We start from the raw sequence: 18923 nt of genomic DNA on the forward strand, positions 1-18923 counted from the left end.
TCTTACATCACAGACAGGCTGACATCATCACACAGGCTGGCGGCCAGCAAGAGACAGAAATGCAGATAGAGACACACTGACAAATACATACACTGTAGGCACAGGCACCATGCGGCTTCTGCACCATAAAAGTTCATTTGAATCAAAAATAATGTCATCTTTTAAGTGAGGCGCTATTGAAATCTTGGGGGTCTAAGTGTCAAGACAATCTTGACATAAAACGGAGCATCATTTTCAATCATTCAATAATGATGTGGTTTTGGATGACAGTATTCTATGAGATATCATGGGAAAATAATAGGAGACATAATGGAAATACAGTATCGTCCAATTTGTGACCATAATGGGAATATACATAGCGCTTCCTTCACAGGAAATAATACATGTGACATAACGGGAATGTAGTAAGTATGTGGGTTTGGCTGGGATTATCCTACATCCTGCAGGGATATAATAACTGGGAAAACGCTATATTTGATACCGCCACGTTGTGGGATGAGCGAGTAAACATTGCATGTCATTTCCCAGAATCCCTTGCTGCAGTGGGAGCACTGTATGCTACTGTACTGTAGGTGATAATGGTTGAAATATATATATATATATATAGATATATATCTATATATATATATATATATATATATATATATATATATATATATATATATATATATACATACACATCAACCAGTACAATAATTTAAAAGGGGGGAATTAAAATGGTTGAAGTGGATAATGACAAGTATATACCGATCCAAAAAAACAACTCCTGAGCATGTATGTACTGCTTACATGGATGTACTATTAGCATGTACAGTGTTGTTTGTTACTGCAGTTACCAATTTATTTCCATTTTAAATATTTAATTTCTCTGAAATGGTGCAAGCAAATTGTATGAAAAGTTGCAAACGAATACATGAATGTTTTGTATCCAGAGTCAGGGGGATGAGATGAGATGGGGTCATGTTCATACAGTATTTGAACTGTACATTACTAAAAGAAGGCTTTTTTTCTATGCAGATACAGTATAGTGTTTCAAACACATGCTATACACACGTACACACACATACACATACACACACACACACACACACACACACACACACGAGGTAATGTAAAGATGTGGGTGAACAGAGCGAAAAAGATTGTACTAGAAACGCTTATTAACATCAAAGGAATGGGCCTAAAGCAAAAGTTTGAACAGCAGCAGCAGCTGCAGTACCCCTGATATCTATGGATGGGACAGATACCCCCTGCAGACGCACGCACGCACGCACGCACGCACGCACGCACGCACGCACACACACACACAGGGAGGGGTCTGTAGTGTGACAGAGCACACCAGCTACGCCACCAGGCACTCCTTCTTGAATTAAAATAAAACTATCTCCTTACCTCTTTCTGGATGCCCCCTCTTTACCAACAAGAGGGACAGGACCAGCTCTCCTCAGCTTCCATTTTCCTCTTCCTTTCCTCTCTCCCTTGAAAACTTTCTGCACCTGAGACAGTGGGAGGGAGGGAGATAGAGCATGAAACAGCACCCCAAATCCTGTCCCATTACAAGCAGCACAGGCTTCTGTCCCTCTACTCCTCTGCCTCCAGTCATTTGCATGGGAGGGAGGAGCTGCTTGCTCTCTCTCTCCCTCTTTCTCCCTCTCTCTCCTCTACCTCTCTCCCTCCCTCTCTCTTTTAGAAGCTTTACACCTGCCATCCTGCCTACAGTATGTGATGATATCACAATGTCTCTCTTACATCACAGACAGGCTGACATCATCACACAGGCTGGCGGCCAGCAAGAGACAGAAATGCAGATAGAGACACACTGACAAATACATACACTGTAGGCACAGGCACCATGCGGCTTCTGCACCATAAAAGTTCATTTGAATCAAAAATAATGTCATCTTTTAAGTGAGGCGCTATTGAAATCTTGGGGGTCTAAGTGTCAAGACAATCTTGACATAAAACGGAGCATCATTTTCAATCATTCAATAATGATGTGGTTTTGGATGACAGTATTCTATGAGATATCATGGGAAAATAATAGGAGACATAATGGAAATACAGTATCGTCCAATTTGTGACCATAATGGGAATATACATAGCGCTTCCTTCACAGGAAATAATACATGTGACATAACGGGAATGTAGTAAGTATGTGGGTTTGGCTGGGATTATCCTACATCCTGCAGGGATATAATAACTGGGAAAACGCTATATTTGATACCGCCACGTTGTGGGATGAGCGAGTAAACATTGCATGTCATTTCCCAGAATCCCTTGCTGCAGTGGGAGCACTGTATGCTACTGTACTGTAGGTGATAATGGTTGAAATATATATATATATATATATAGATATATATCTATATATATATATATATATATATATATATATATATATATATATATATATATATATACATACACATCAACCAGTACAATAATTTAAAAGGGGGGAATTAAAATGGTTGAAGTGGATAATGACAAGTATATACCGATCCAAAAAAACAACTCCTGAGCATGTATGTACTGCTTACATGGATGTACTATTAGCATGTACAGTGTTGTTTGTTACTGCAGTTACCAATTTATTTCCATTTTAAATATTTAATTTCTCTGAAATGGTGCAAGCAAATTGTATGAAAAGTTGCAAACGAATACATGAATGTTTTGTATCCAGAGTCAGGGGGATGAGATGAGATGGGGTCATGTTCATACAGTATTTGAACTGTACATTACTAAAAGAAGGCTTTTTTTCTATGCAGATACAGTATAGTGTTTCAAACACATGCTATACACACGTACACACACATACACATACACACACACACACACACACACACACACACACGAGGTAATGTAAAGATGTGGGTGAACAGAGCGAAAAAGATTGTACTAGAAACGCTTATTAACATCAAAGGAATGGGCCTAAAGCAAAAGTTTGAACAGCAGCAGCAGCTGCAGTACCCCTGATATCTATGGATGGGACAGATACCCCCTGCAGACGCACGCACGCACGCACGCACGCACGCACGCACGCACGCACACACACACACAGGGAGGGGTCTGTAGTGTGACAGAGCACACCAGCTACGCCACCAGGCACTCCTTCTTGAATTAAAATAAAACTATCTCCTTACCTCTTTCTGGATGCCCCCTCTTTACCAACAAGAGGGACAGGACCAGCTCTCCTCAGCTTCCATTTTCCTCTTCCTTTCCTCTCTCCCTTGAAAACTTTCTGCACCTGAGACAGTGGGAGGGAGGGAGATAGAGCATGAAACAGCACCCCAAATCCTGTCCCATTACAAGCAGCACAGGCTTCTGTCCCTCTACTCCTCTGCCTCCAGTCATTTGCATGGGAGGGAGGAGCTGCTTGCTCTCTCTCTCCCTCTTTCTCCCTCTCTCTCCTCTACCTCTCTCCCTCCCTCTCTCTTTTAGAAGCTTTACACCTGCCATCCTGCCTACAGTATGTGATGATATCACAATGTCTCTCTTACATCACAGACAGGCTGACATCATCACACAGGCTGGCGGCCAGCAAGAGACAGAAATGCAGATAGAGACACACTGACAAATACATACACTGTAGGCACAGGCACCATGCGGCTTCTGCACCATAAAAGTTCATTTGAATCAAAAATAATGTCATCTTTTAAGTGAGGCGCTATTGAAATCTTGGGGGTCTAAGTGTCAAGACAATCTTGACATAAAACGGAGCATCATTTTCAATCATTCAATAATGATGTGGTTTTGGATGACAGTATTCTATGAGATATCATGGGAAAATAATAGGAGACATAATGGAAATACAGTATCGTCCAATTTGTGACCATAATGGGAATATACATAGCGCTTCCTTCACAGGAAATAATACATGTGACATAACGGGAATGTAGTAAGTATGTGGGTTTGGCTGGGATTATCCTACATCCTGCAGGGATATAATAACTGGGAAAACGCTATATTTGATACCGCCACGTTGTGGGATGAGCGAGTAAACATTGCATGTCATTTCCCAGAATCCCTTGCTGCAGTGGGAGCACTGTATGCTACTGTACTGTAGGTGATAATGGTTGAAATATATATATATATATATATAGATATATATCTATATATATATATATATATATATATATATATATATATATATATATATATATATATATACATACACATCAACCAGTACAATAATTTAAAAGGGGGGAATTAAAATGGTTGAAGTGGATAATGACAAGTATATACCGATCCAAAAAAACAACTCCTGAGCATGTATGTACTGCTTACATGGATGTACTATTAGCATGTACAGTGTTGTTTGTTACTGCAGTTACCAATTTATTTCCATTTTAAATATTTAATTTCTCTGAAATGGTGCAAGCAAATTGTATGAAAAGTTGCAAACGAATACATGAATGTTTTGTATCCAGAGTCAGGGGGATGAGATGAGATGGGGTCATGTTCATACAGTATTTGAACTGTACATTACTAAAAGAAGGCTTTTTTTCTATGCAGATACAGTATAGTGTTTCAAACACATGCTATACACACGTACACACACATACACATACACACACACACACACACACACACACACACACGAGGTAATGTAAAGATGTGGGTGAACAGAGCGAAAAAGATTGTACTAGAAACGCTTATTAACATCAAAGGAATGGGCCTAAAGCAAAAGTTTGAACAGCAGCAGCAGCTGCAGTACCCCTGATATCTATGGATGGGACAGATACCCCCTGCAGACGCACGCACGCACGCACGCACGCACGCACGCACGCACGCACACACACACACAGGGAGGGGTCTGTAGTGTGACAGAGCACACCAGCTACGCCACCAGGCACTCCTTCTTGAATTAAAATAAAACTATCTCCTTACCTCTTTCTGGATGCCCCCTCTTTACCAACAAGAGGGACAGGACCAGCTCTCCTCAGCTTCCATTTTCCTCTTCCTTTCCTCTCTCCCTTGAAAACTTTCTGCACCTGAGACAGTGGGAGGGAGGGAGATAGAGCATGAAACAGCACCCCAAATCCTGTCCCATTACAAGCAGCACAGGCTTCTGTCCCTCTACTCCTCTGCCTCCAGTCATTTGCATGGGAGGGAGGAGCTGCTTGCTCTCTCTCTCCCTCTTTCTCCCTCTCTCTCCTCTACCTCTCTCCCTCCCTCTCTCTTTTAGAAGCTTTACACCTGCCATCCTGCCTACAGTATGTGATGATATCACAATGTCTCTCTTACATCACAGACAGGCTGACATCATCACACAGGCTGGCGGCCAGCAAGAGACAGAAATGCAGATAGAGACACACTGACAAATACATACACTGTAGGCACAGGCACCATGCGGCTTCTGCACCATAAAAGTTCATTTGAATCAAAAATAATGTCATCTTTTAAGTGAGGCGCTATTGAAATCTTGGGGGTCTAAGTGTCAAGACAATCTTGACATAAAACGGAGCATCATTTTCAATCATTCAATAATGATGTGGTTTTGGATGACAGTATTCTATGAGATATCATGGGAAAATAATAGGAGACATAATGGAAATACAGTATCGTCCAATTTGTGACCATAATGGGAATATACATAGCGCTTCCTTCACAGGAAATAATACATGTGACATAACGGGAATGTAGTAAGTATGTGGGTTTGGCTGGGATTATCCTACATCCTGCAGGGATATAATAACTGGGAAAACGCTATATTTGATACCGCCACGTTGTGGGATGAGCGAGTAAACATTGCATGTCATTTCCCAGAATCCCTTGCTGCAGTGGGAGCACTGTATGCTACTGTACTGTAGGTGATAATGGTTGAAATATATATATATATATATATAGATATATATCTATATATATATATATATATATATATATATATATATATATATATATATACATACACATCAACCAGTACAATAATTTAAAAGGGGGGAATTAAAATGGTTGAAGTGGATAATGACAAGTATATACCGATCCAAAAAAACAACTCCTGAGCATGTATGTACTGCTTACATGGATGTACTATTAGCATGTACAGTGTTGTTTGTTACTGCAGTTACCAATTTATTTCCATTTTAAATATTTAATTTCTCTGAAATGGTGCAAGCAAATTGTATGAAAAGTTGCAAACGAATACATGAATGTTTTGTATCCAGAGTCAGGGGGATGAGATGAGATGGGGTCATGTTCATACAGTATTTGAACTGTACATTACTAAAAGAAGGCTTTTTTTCTATGCAGATACAGTATAGTGTTTCAAACACATGCTATACACACGTACACACACATACACATACACACACACACACACACACACACACACACACGAGGTAATGTAAAGATGTGGGTGAACAGAGCGAAAAAGATTGTACTAGAAACGCTTATTAACATCAAAGGAATGGGCCTAAAGCAAAAGTTTGAACAGCAGCAGCAGCTGCAGTACCCCTGATATCTATGGATGGGACAGATACCCCCTGCAGACGCACGCACGCACGCACGCACGCACGCACGCACGCACGCACGCACGCACGCACGCACGCACGCACACACACACACAGGGAGGGGTCTGTAGTGTGACAGAGCACACCAGCTACGCCACCAGGCACTCCTTCTTGAATTAAAATAAAACTATCTCCTTACCTCTTTCTGGATGCCCCCTCTTTACCAACAAGAGGGACAGGACCAGCTCTCCTCAGCTTCCATTTTCCTCTTCCTTTCCTCTCTCCCTTGAAAACTTTCTGCACCTGAGACAGTGGGAGGGAGGGAGATAGAGCATGAAACAGCACCCCAAATCCTGTCCCATTACAAGCAGCACAGGCTTCTGTCCCTCTACTCCTCTGCCTCCAGTCATTTGCATGGGAGGGAGGAGCTGCTTGCTCTCTCTCTCCCTCTTTCTCCCTCTCTCTCCTCTACCTCTCTCCCTCCCTCTCTCTTTTAGAAGCTTTACACCTGCCATCCTGCCTACAGTATGTGATGATATCACAATGTCTCTCTTACATCACAGACAGGCTGACATCATCACACAGGCTGGCGGCCAGCAAGAGACAGAAATGCAGATAGAGACACACTGACAAATACATACACTGTAGGCACAGGCACCATGCGGCTTCTGCACCATAAAAGTTCATTTGAATCAAAAATAATGTCATCTTTTAAGTGAGGCGCTATTGAAATCTTGGGGGTCTAAGTGTCAAGACAATCTTGACATAAAACGGAGCATCATTTTCAATCATTCAATAATGATGTGGTTTTGGATGACAGTATTCTATGAGATATCATGGGAAAATAATAGGAGACATAATGGAAATACAGTATCGTCCAATTTGTGACCATAATGGGAATATACATAGCGCTTCCTTCACAGGAAATAATACATGTGACATAACGGGAATGTAGTAAGTATGTGGGTTTGGCTGGGATTATCCTACATCCTGCAGGGATATAATAACTGGGAAAACGCTATATTTGATACCGCCACGTTGTGGGATGAGCGAGTAAACATTGCATGTCATTTCCCAGAATCCCTTGCTGCAGTGGGAGCACTGTATGCTACTGTACTGTAGGTGATAATGGTTGAAATATATATATATATATATATAGATATATATCTATATATATATATATATATATATATATATATATATATATATATATATACATACACATCAACCAGTACAATAATTTAAAAGGGGGGAATTAAAATGGTTGAAGTGGATAATGACAAGTATATACCGATCCAAAAAAACAACTCCTGAGCATGTATGTACTGCTTACATGGATGTACTATTAGCATGTACAGTGTTGTTTGTTACTGCAGTTACCAATTTATTTCCATTTTAAATATTTAATTTCTCTGAAATGGTGCAAGCAAATTGTATGAAAAGTTGCAAACGAATACATGAATGTTTTGTATCCAGAGTCAGGGGGATGAGATGAGATGGGGTCATGTTCATACAGTATTTGAACTGTACATTACTAAAAGAAGGCTTTTTTTCTATGCAGATACAGTATAGTGTTTCAAACACATGCTATACACACGTACACACACATACACATACACACACACACACACACACACACACACACACGAGGTAATGTAAAGATGTGGGTGAACAGAGCGAAAAAGATTGTACTAGAAACGCTTATTAACATCAAAGGAATGGGCCTAAAGCAAAAGTTTGAACAGCAGCAGCAGCTGCAGTACCCCTGATATCTATGGATGGGACAGATACCCCCTGCAGACGCACGCACGCACGCACGCACGCACGCACGCACGCACGCACGCACACACACACACAGGGAGGGGTCTGTAGTGTGACAGAGCACACCAGCTACGCCACCAGGCACTCCTTCTTGAATTAAAATAAAACTATCTCCTTACCTCTTTCTGGATGCCCCCTCTTTACCAACAAGAGGGACAGGACCAGCTCTCCTCAGCTTCCATTTTCCTCTTCCTTTCCTCTCTCCCTTGAAAACTTTCTGCACCTGAGACAGTGGGAGGGAGGGAGATAGAGCATGAAACAGCACCCCAAATCCTGTCCCATTACAAGCAGCACAGGCTTCTGTCCCTCTACTCCTCTGCCTCCAGTCATTTGCATGGGAGGGAGGAGCTGCTTGCTCTCTCTCTCCCTCTTTCTCCCTCTCTCTCCTCTACCTCTCTCCCTCCCTCTCTCTTTTAGAAGCTTTACACCTGCCATCCTGCCTACAGTATGTGATGATATCACAATGTCTCTCTTACATCACAGACAGGCTGACATCATCACACAGGCTGGCGGCCAGCAAGAGACAGAAATGCAGATAGAGACACACTGACAAATACATACACTGTAGGCACAGGCACCATGCGGCTTCTGCACCATAAAAGTTCATTTGAATCAAAAATAATGTCATCTTTTAAGTGAGGCGCTATTGAAATCTTGGGGGTCTAAGTGTCAAGACAATCTTGACATAAAACGGAGCATCATTTTCAATCATTCAATAATGATGTGGTTTTGGATGACAGTATTCTATGAGATATCATGGGAAAATAATAGGAGACATAATGGAAATACAGTATCGTCCAATTTGTGACCATAATGGGAATATACATAGCGCTTCCTTCACAGGAAATAATACATGTGACATAACGGGAATGTAGTAAGTATGTGGGTTTGGCTGGGATTATCCTACATCCTGCAGGGATATAATAACTGGGAAAACGCTATATTTGATACCGCCACGTTGTGGGATGAGCGAGTAAACATTGCATGTCATTTCCCAGAATCCCTTGCTGCAGTGGGAGCACTGTATGCTACTGTACTGTAGGTGATAATGGTTGAAATATATATATATATATATATATAGATATATATCTATATATATATATATATATATATATATATATATATATATATATATATATACATACACATCAACCAGTACAATAATTTAAAAGGGGGGAATTAAAATGGTTGAAGTGGATAATGACAAGTATATACCGATCCAAAAAAACAACTCCTGAGCATGTATGTACTGCTTACATGGATGTACTATTAGCATGTACAGTGTTGTTTGTTACTGCAGTTACCAATTTATTTCCATTTTAAATATTTAATTTCTCTGAAATGGTGCAAGCAAATTGTATGAAAAGTTGCAAACGAATACATGAATGTTTTGTATCCAGAGTCAGGGGGATGAGATGAGATGGGGTCATGTTCATACAGTATTTGAACTGTACATTACTAAAAGAAGGCTTTTTTTCTATGCAGATACAGTATAGTGTTTCAAACACATGCTATACACACGTACACACACATACACATACACACACACACACACACACACACACACACACACGAGGTAATGTAAAGATGTGGGTGAACAGAGCGAAAAAGATTGTACTAGAAACGCTTATTAACATCAAAGGAATGGGCCTAAAGCAAAAGTTTGAACAGCAGCAGCAGCTGCAGTACCCCTGATATCTATGGATGGGACAGATACCCCCTGCAGACGCACGCACGCACGCACGCACGCACGCACGCACGCACACACACACACACACAGGGAGGGGTCTGTAGTGTGACAGAGCACACCAGCTACGCCACCAGGCACTCCTTCTTGAATTAAAATAAAACTATCTCCTTACCTCTTTCTGGATGCCCCCTCTTTACCAACAAGAGGGACAGGACCAGCTCTCCTCAGCTTCCATTTTCCTCTTCCTTTCCTCTCTCCCTTGAAAACTTTCTGCACCTGAGACAGTGGGAGGGAGGGAGATAGAGCATGAAACAGCACCCCAAATCCTGTCCCATTACAAGCAGCACAGGCTTCTGTCCCTCTACTCCTCTGCCTCCAGTCATTTGCATGGGAGGGAGGAGCTGCTTGCTCTCTCTCTCCCTCTTTCTCCCTCTCTCTCCTCTACCTCTCTCCCTCCCTCTCTCTTTTAGAAGCTTTACACCTGCCATCCTGCCTACAGTATGTGATGATATCACAATGTCTCTCTTACATCACAGACAGGCTGACATCATCACACAGGCTGGCGGCCAGCAAGAGACAGAAATGCAGATAGAGACACACTGACAAATACATACACTGTAGGCACAGGCACCATGCGGCTTCTGCACCATAAAAGTTCATTTGAATCAAAAATAATGTCATCTTTTAAGTGAGGCGCTATTGAAATCTTGGGGGTCTAAGTGTCAAGACAATCTTGACATAAAACGGAGCATCATTTTCAATCATTCAATAATGATGTGGTTTTGGATGACAGTATTCTATGAGATATCATGGGAAAATAATAGGAGACATAATGGAAATACAGTATCGTCCAATTTGTGACCATAATGGGAATATACATAGCGCTTCCTTCACAGGAAATAATACATGTGACATAACGGGAATGTAGTAAGTATGTGGGTTTGGCTGGGATTATCCTACATCCTGCAGGGATATAATAACTGGGAAAACGCTATATTTGATACCGCCACGTTGTGGGATGAGCGAGTAAACATTGCATGTCATTTCCCAGAATCCCTTGCTGCAGTGGGAGCACTGTATGCTACTGTACTGTAGGTGATAATGGTTGAAATATATATATATATATATATAGATATATATCTATATATATATATATATATATATATATATATATATATATATATATATACATACACATCAACCAGTACAATAATTTAAAAGGGGGGAATTAAAATGGTTGAAGTGGATAATGACAAGTATATACCGATCCAAAAAAACAACTCCTGAGCATGTATGTACTGCTTACATGGATGTACTATTAGCATGTACAGTGTTGTTTGTTACTGCAGTTACCAATTTATTTCCATTTTAAATATTTAATTTCTCTGAAATGGTGCAAGCAAATTGTATGAAAAGTTGCAAACGAATACATGAATGTTTTGTATCCAGAGTCAGGGGGATGAGATGAGATGGGGTCATGTTCATACAGTATTTGAACTGTACATTACTAAAAGAAGGCTTTTTTTCTATGCAGATACAGTATAGTGTTTCAAACACATGCTATACACACGTACACACACATACACACACACACACACACACACACACGAGGTAATGTAAAGATGTGGGTGAACAGAGCGAAAAAGATTGTACTAGAAACGCTTATTAACATCAAAGGAATGGGCCTAAAGCAAAAGTTTGAACAGCAGCAGCAGCTGCAGTACCCCTGATATCTATGGATGGGACAGATACCCCCTGCAGACGCACGCACGCACGCACGCACGCACGCACGCACGCACGCACACACACACACAGGGAGGGGTCTGTAGTGTGACAGAGCACACCAGCTACGCCACCAGGCACTCCTTCTTGAATTAAAATAAAACTATCTCCTTACCTCTTTCTGGATGCCCCCTCTTTACCAACAAGAGGGACAGGACCAGCTCTCCTCAGCTTCCATTTTCCTCTTCCTTTCCTCTCTCCCTTGAAAACTTTCTGCACCTGAGACAGTGGGAGGGAGGGAGATAGAGCATGAAACAGCACCCCAAATCCTGTCCCATTACAAGCAGCACAGGCTTCTGTCCCTCTACTCCTCTGCCTCCAGTCATTTGCATGGGAGGGAGGAGCTGCTTGCTCTCTCTCTCCCTCTTTCTCCCTCTCTCTCCTCTACCTCTCTCCCTCCCTCTCTCTTTTAGAAGCTTTACACCTGCCATCCTGCCTACAGTATGTGATGATATCACAATGTCTCTCTTACATCACAGACAGGCTGACATCATCACACAGGCTGGCGGCCAGCAAGAGACAGAAATGCAGATAGAGACACACTGACAAATACATACACTGTAGGCACAGGCACCATGCGGCTTCTGCACCATAAAAGTTCATTTGAATCAAAAATAATGTCATCTTTTAAGTGAGGCGCTATTGAAATCTTGGGGGTCTAAGTGTCAAGACAATCTTGACATAAAACGGAGCATCATTTTCAATCATTCAATAATGATGTGGTTTTGGATGACAGTATTCTATGAGATATCATGGGAAAATAATAGGAGACATAATGGAAATACAGTATCGTCCAATTTGTGACCATAATGGGAATATACATAGCGCTTCCTTCACAGGAAATAATACATGTGACATAACGGGAATGTAGTAAGTATGTGGGTTTGGCTGGGATTATCCTACATCCTGCAGGGATATAATAACTGGGAAAACGCTATATTTGATACCGCCACGTTGTGGGATGAGCGAGTAAACATTGCATGTCATTTCCCAGAATCCCTTGCTGCAGTGGGAGCACTGTATGCTACTGTACTGTAGGTGATAATGGTTGAAATATATATATATATATATATAGATATATATCTATATATATATATATATATATATATATATATATATATATATATATATATATATATACATACACATCAACCAGTACAATAATTTAAAAGGGGGGAATTAAAATGGTTGAAGTGGATAATGACAAGTATATACCGATCCAAAAAAACAACTCCTGAGCATGTATGTACTGCTTACATGGATGTACTATTAGCATGTACAGTGTTGTTTGTTACTGCAGTTACCAATTTATTTCCATTTTAAATATTTAATTTCTCTGAAATGGTGCAAGCAAATTGTATGAAAAGTTGCAAACGAATACATGAATGTTTTGTATCCAGAGTCAGGGGGATGAGATGAGATGGGGTCATGTTCATACAGTATTTGAACTGTACATTACTAAAAGAAGGCTTTTTTTCTATGCAGATACAGTATAGTGTTTCAAACACATGCTATACACACGTACACACACATACACATACACACACACACACACACACACACACACACACGAGGTAATGTAAAGATGTGGGTGAACAGAGCGAAAAAGATTGTACTAGAAACGCTTATTAACATCAAAGGAATGGGCCTAAAGCAAAAGTTTGAACAGCAGCAGCAGCTGCAGTACCCCTGATATCTATGGATGGGACAGATACCCCCTGCAGACGCACGCACGCACGCACGCACGCACGCACGCACGCACACACACACACAGGGAGGGGTCTGTAGTGTGACAGAGCACACCAGCTACGCCACCAGGCACTCCTTCTTGAATTAAAATAAAACTATCTCCTTACCTCTTTCTGGATGCCCCCTCTTTACCAACAAGAGGGACAGGACCAGCTCTCCTCAGCTTCCATTTTCCTCTTCCTTTCCTCTCTCCCTTGAAAACTTTCTGCACCTGAGACAGTGGGAGGGAGGGAGATAGAGCATGAAACAGCACCCCAAATCCTGTCCCATTACAAGCAGCACAGGCTTCTGTCCCTCTACTCCTCTGCCTCCAGTCATTTGCATGGGAGGGAGGAGCTGCTTGCTCTCTCTCTCCCTCTTTCTCCCTCTCTCTCCTCTACCTCTCTCCCTCCCTCTCTCTTTTAGAAGCTTTACACCTGCCATCCTGCCTACAGTATGTGATGATATCACAATGTCTCTCTTACATCACAGACAGGCTGACATCATCACACAGGCTGGCGGCCAGCAAGAGACAGAAATGCAGATAGAGACACACTGACAAATACATACACTGTAGGCACAGGCACCATGCGGCTTCTGCACCATAAAAGTTCATTTGAATCAAAAATAATGTCATCTTTTAAGTGAGGCGCTATTGAAATCTTGGGGGTCTAAGTGTCAAGACAATCTTGACATAAAACGGAGCATCATTTTCAATCATTCAATAATGATGTGGTTTTGGATGACAGTATTCTATGAGATATCATGGGAAAATAATAGGAGACATAATGGAAATACAGTATCGTCCAATTTGTGACCATAATGGGAATATACATAGCGCTTCCTTCACAGGAAATAATACATGTGACATAACGGGAATGTAGTAAGTATGTGGGTTTGGCTGGGATTATCCTACATCCTGCAGGGATATAATAACTGGGAAAACGCTATATTTGATACCGCCACGTTGTGGGATGAGCGAGTAAACATTGCATGTCATTTCCCAGAATCCCTTGCTGCAGTGGGAGCACTGTATGCTACTGTACTGTAGGTGATAATGGTTGAAATATATATATATATATATATAGATATATATCTATATATATATATATATATATATATATATATATATATATATATATATATATATATATACATACACATCAACCAGTACAATAATTTAAAAGGGGGGAATTAAAATGGTTGAAGTGGATAATGACAAGTATATACCGATCCAAAAAAACAACTCCTGAGCATGTATGTACTGCTTACATGGATGTACTATTAGCATGTACAGTGTTGTTTGTTACTGCAGTTACCAATTTATTTCCATTTTAAATATTTAATTTCTCTGAAATGGTGCAAGCAAATTGTATGAAAAGTTGCAAACGAATACATGAATGTTTTGTATCCAGAGTCAGGGGGATGAGATGAGATGGGGTCATGTTCATACAGTATTTGAACTGTACATTACTAAAAGAAGGCTTTTTTTCTATGCAGATACAGTATAGTGTTTCAAACACATGCTATACACACGTACACACACATACACATACACACACACACACACACACACACACACACACGAGGTAATGTAAAGATGTGGGTGAACAGAGCGAAAAAGATTGTACTAGAAACGCTTATTAACATCAAAGGAATGGGCCTAAAGCAAAAGTTTGAACAGCAGCAGCAGCTGCAGTACCCCTGATATCTATGGATGGGACAGATACCCCCTGCAGACGCACGCACGCACGCACGCACGCACGCACGCACGCACGCACACACACACACAGGGAGGGGTCTGTAGTGTGACAGAGCACACCAGCTACGCCACCAGGCACTCCTTCTTGAATTAAAATAAAACTATCTCCTTACCTCTTTCTGGATCCCCCCTCTTTACCAACAAGAGGGACAGGACCAGCTCTCCTCAGCTTCCATTTTCCTCTTCCTTTCCTCTCTCCCTTGAAAACTTTCTGCACCTGAGACAGTGGGAGGGAGGGAGATAGAGCATGAAACAGCACCCCAAATCCTGTCCCATTACAAGCAGCACAGGCTTCTGTCCCTCTACTCCTCTGCCTCCAGTCATTTGCATGGGAGGGAGGAGCTGCTTGCTCTCTCTCTCCCTCTTTCTCCCTCTCTCTCCCCTACCTCTCTCCCTCCCTCTCTCTTTTAGAAGCTTTACACCTGCCATCCTGCCTACAGTATGTGATGATATCACAATGTCTCTCTTACATCACAGACAGGCTGACATCATCACACAGGCTGGCGGCCAGCAAGAGACAGAAATGCAGATAGAGACACACTGACAAATACATACACTGTAGGCACAGGCACCATGCGGCTTCTGCACCATAAAAGTTCATTTGAATCAAAAATAATGTCATCTTTTAAGTGAGGCGCTATTGAAATCTTGGGGGTCTAAGTGTCAAGACAATCTTGACATAAAACGGAGCATCATTTTCAATCATTCAATAATGATGTGGTTTTGGATGACAGTATTCTATGAGATATCATGGGAAAATAATAGGAGACATAATGGAAATACAGTATCGTCCAATTTGTGACCATAATGGGAATATACATAGCGCTTCCTTCACAGGAAATAATACATGTGACATAACGGGAATGTAGTAAGTATGTGGGTTTGGCTGGGATTATCCTACATCCTGCAGGGATATAATAACTGGGAAAACGCTATATTTGATACCGCCACGTTGTGGGATGAGCGAGTAAACATTGCATGTCATTTCCCAGAATCCCTTGCTGCAGTGGGAGCACTGTATGCTACTGTACTGTAGGTGATAATGGTTGAAATATATATATATATATATATAGATATATATCTATATATATATATATATATATATATATATATATATATATATATATATATATATATATATACATACACATCAACCAGTACAATAATTTAAAAGGGGGGAATTAAAATGGTTGAAGTGGATAATGACAAGTATATACCGATCCAAAAAAACAACTCCTGAGCATGTATGTACTGCTTACATGGATGTACTATTAGCATGTACAGTGTTGTTTGTTACTGCAGTTACCAATTTATTTCCATTTTAAATATTTAATTTCTCTGAAATGGTGCAAGCAAATTGTATGAAAAGTTGCAAACGAATACATGAATGTTTTGTATCCAGAGTCAGGGGGATGAGATGAGATGGGGTCATGTTCATACAGTATTTGAACTGTACATTACTAAAAGAAGGCTTTTTTTCTATGCAGATACAGTATAGTGTTTCAAACACATGCTATACACACGTACACACACATACACATACACACACACACACACACACACACACACACACGAGGTAATGTAAAGATGTGGGTGAACAGAGCGAAAAAGATTGTACTAGAAACGCTTATTAACATCAAAGGAATGGGCCTAAAGCAAAAGTTTGAACAGCAGCAGCAGCTGCAGTACCCCTGATATCTATGGATGGGACAGATACCCCCTGCAGACGCACGCACGCACGCACGCACGCACGCACGCACGCACGCACACACACAGGGAGGGGTCTGTAGTGTGACAGAGCACACCAGCTACGCCACCAGGCACTCCTTCTTGAATTAAAATAAAACTATCTCCTTACCTCTTTCTGGATGCCCCCTCTTTACCAACAAGAGGGACAGGACCAGCTCTCCTCAGCTTCCATTTTCCTCTTCCTTTCCTCTCTCCCTTGAAAACTTTCTGCACCTGAGACAGTGGGAGGGAGGGAGATAGAGCATGAAACAGCACCCCAAATCCTGTCCCATTACAAGCAGCACAGGCTTCTGTCCCTCTACTCCTCTGCCTCCAGTCATTTGCATGGGAGGGAGGAGCTGCTTGCTCTCTCTCTCCCTCTTTCTCCCTCTCTCTCCTCTACCTCTCTCCCTCCCTCTCTCTTTTAGAAGCTTTACACCTGCCATCCTGCCTACAGTATGTGATGATATCACAATGTCTCTCTTACATCACAGACAGGCTGACATCATCACACAGGCTGGCGGCCAGCAAGAGACAGAAATGCAGATAGAGACACACTGACAAATACATACACTGTAGGCACAGGCACCATGCGGCTTCTGCACCATAAAAGTTCATTTGAATCAAAAATAATGTCATCTTTTAAGTGAGGCGCTATTGAAATCTTGGGGGTCTAAGTGTCAAGACAATCTTGACATAAAACGGAGCATCATTTTCAATCATTCAATAATGATGTGGTTTTGGATGACAGTATTCTATGAGATATCATGGGAAAATAATAGGAGACATAATGGAAATACAGTATCGTCCAATTTGTGACCATAATGGGAATATACATAGCGCTTCCTTCACAGGAAATAATACATGTGACATAACGGGAATGTAGTAAGTATGTGGGTTTGGCTGGGATTATCCTACATCCTGCAGGGATATAATAACTGGGAAAACGCTATATTTGATACCGCCACGTTGTGGGATGAGCGAGTAAACATTGCATGTCATTTCCCAGAATCCCTTGCTGCAGTGGGAGCACTGTATGCTACTGTACTGTAGGTGATAATGGTTGAAATATATATATATATATATATAGATATATATCTATATATATATATATATATATATATATATATATATATATATATATATATATATACATACACATCAACCAGTACAATAATTTAAAAGGGGGGAATTAAAATGGTTGAAGTGGATAATGACAAGTATATACCGATCCAAAAAAACAACTCCTGAGCATGTATGTACTGCTTACATGGATGTACTATTAGCATGTACAGTGTTGTTTGTTACTGCAGTTACCAATTTATTTCCATTTTAAATATTTAATTTCTCTGAAATGGTGCAAGCAAATTGTATGAAAAGTTGCAAACGAATACATGAATGTTTTGTATCCAGAGTCAGGGGGATGAGATGAGATGGGGTCATGTTCATACAGTATTTGAAATGTACATTACTAAAAGAAGGCTTTTTTTCTATGCAGATACAGTATAGTGTTTCAAACACATGCTATACACACGTACACACACATACACATACACACACACACACACACACACACACACACACGAGGTAATGTAAAGATGTGGGTGAACAGAGCGAAAAAGATTGTACTAGAAACGCTTATTAACATCAAAGGAATGGGCCTAAAGCAAAAGTTTGAACAGCAGCAGCAGCTGCAGTACCCCTGATATCTATGGATGGGACAGATACCCCCTGCAGACGCACGCACGCACGCACGCACGCACGCACGCACGCACGCACGCACGCACGCACGCACGCACACAGGGAGGGGTCTGTAGTGTGACAGAGCACACCAGCTACGCCACCAGGCACTCCTTCTTGAATTAAAATAAAACTATCTCCTTACCTCTTTCTGGATGCCCCCTCTTTACCAACAAGAGGGACAGGACCAGCTCTCCTCAGCTTCCATTTTCCTCTTCCTTTCCTC

The 18923-nt window shown here is 41.2% G+C and overlaps 1 long non-coding RNA gene across 1 annotated transcript; it reads right to left on the reverse strand.

Annotated features, from left to right (window-relative positions):
- Positions 1-11868: 11868 nt before the first annotated feature.
- LOC142481427 (uncharacterized) lies at positions 11869-17191 on the reverse strand. Its single transcript, XR_012795772.1, has 4 exons — positions 17088-17191; positions 15343-15446; positions 13596-13699; positions 11869-11958 (listed from the first exon to the last, which is right to left on the reverse strand). It is a non-coding gene; the product is annotated as an uncharacterized LOC142481427 (long non-coding RNA).
- Between the last annotated feature and the right edge of the window lie 1732 nt (positions 17192-18923).

The sequence above is a fragment of the Ascaphus truei genome, unplaced genomic scaffold (genome assembly GCF_040206685.1).
Source record: "Ascaphus truei isolate aAscTru1 unplaced genomic scaffold, aAscTru1.hap1 HAP1_SCAFFOLD_2650, whole genome shotgun sequence".
Classification (NCBI taxonomy): Eukaryota; Metazoa; Chordata; class Amphibia; order Anura; family Ascaphidae; genus Ascaphus; species Ascaphus truei.